Here is a 944-nt window from a genome sequence, read left to right on the forward strand (position 1 = left end):
CCGAGCCAATTGAAGCATCTCTGTGGAGCAGGTGGAGACCAAACCATAAGCAAAAAATTACACCAAACCAATCAGCTATTAGCATTCCTAATATAAGGTTCAGCCATTAAATCCCCATGAAGTAAAACCTTTAAAGTAGAGGGAGGCACCGTATCGACTAAGATCGTGGAGGTGGAGGCACCGCATTTTGCCACCCAATTAGCTAACCTATTACCTTAGCGATGAATAAATCTCCAAAGCACTGAAACAGTAGAAGATAAACGAAAAATACGGTTAATGTGGTAAGAAACATCCCAATTGACAAGTCTCCCATGATTTAACATCTCAAAAAGAATCTTAGAATCGGTCTCGATCAAAATATTAGACCAATTCAAAGTAACAGCAATAGTGACCGCCATTAAAATTGCATGAGCTTCAGACTCCACCGTAGCGTCTGCAATACATGGAGATGAAAAAAGTAGCAGGCAGCGACCACAGTTGTTACGCACGACTCCCCCAATACCGGCACCTCTTTGTTTCCAACTACCATCCGTATTAATTTTCACCCACCCCATCGGGGGCGGTTGCCACTTTACCAAGGTTGGTTTGGAAATCGATCTACTCTATAGAGGGTGAGGGAGAGATTCAAAATAAATAATACCCGAGAATAAATTATCCTTCTTACCACTACACTTATAAATTTTAGGAGCATAAGACAGAATATTGGAGATGAGATTGGAGCATCGAGGTTTACTATTCGCATGTTTAATATCGTTCCGGGTCATCCAAATGAACCAACATATAATATAAGGATATATGTGTAAAAAGTGGTTACGCCTTTGATCCGGGTTACACAAAAGAGTAGTGGAGATCAAATCTGTGGCTGGATACAGAGAAGTGCTAAACCAAAGACCACCCAATCTCCAGATTTGAAGCGAAAATGGACAAGTGAAAAATAAATGTTC

Source organism: Phalaenopsis equestris, unplaced genomic scaffold (genome assembly GCF_001263595.1).
Source record: "Phalaenopsis equestris unplaced genomic scaffold, ASM126359v1 Scaffold000976, whole genome shotgun sequence".
NCBI lineage: Eukaryota > Viridiplantae > Streptophyta > Magnoliopsida > Asparagales > Orchidaceae > Phalaenopsis > Phalaenopsis equestris.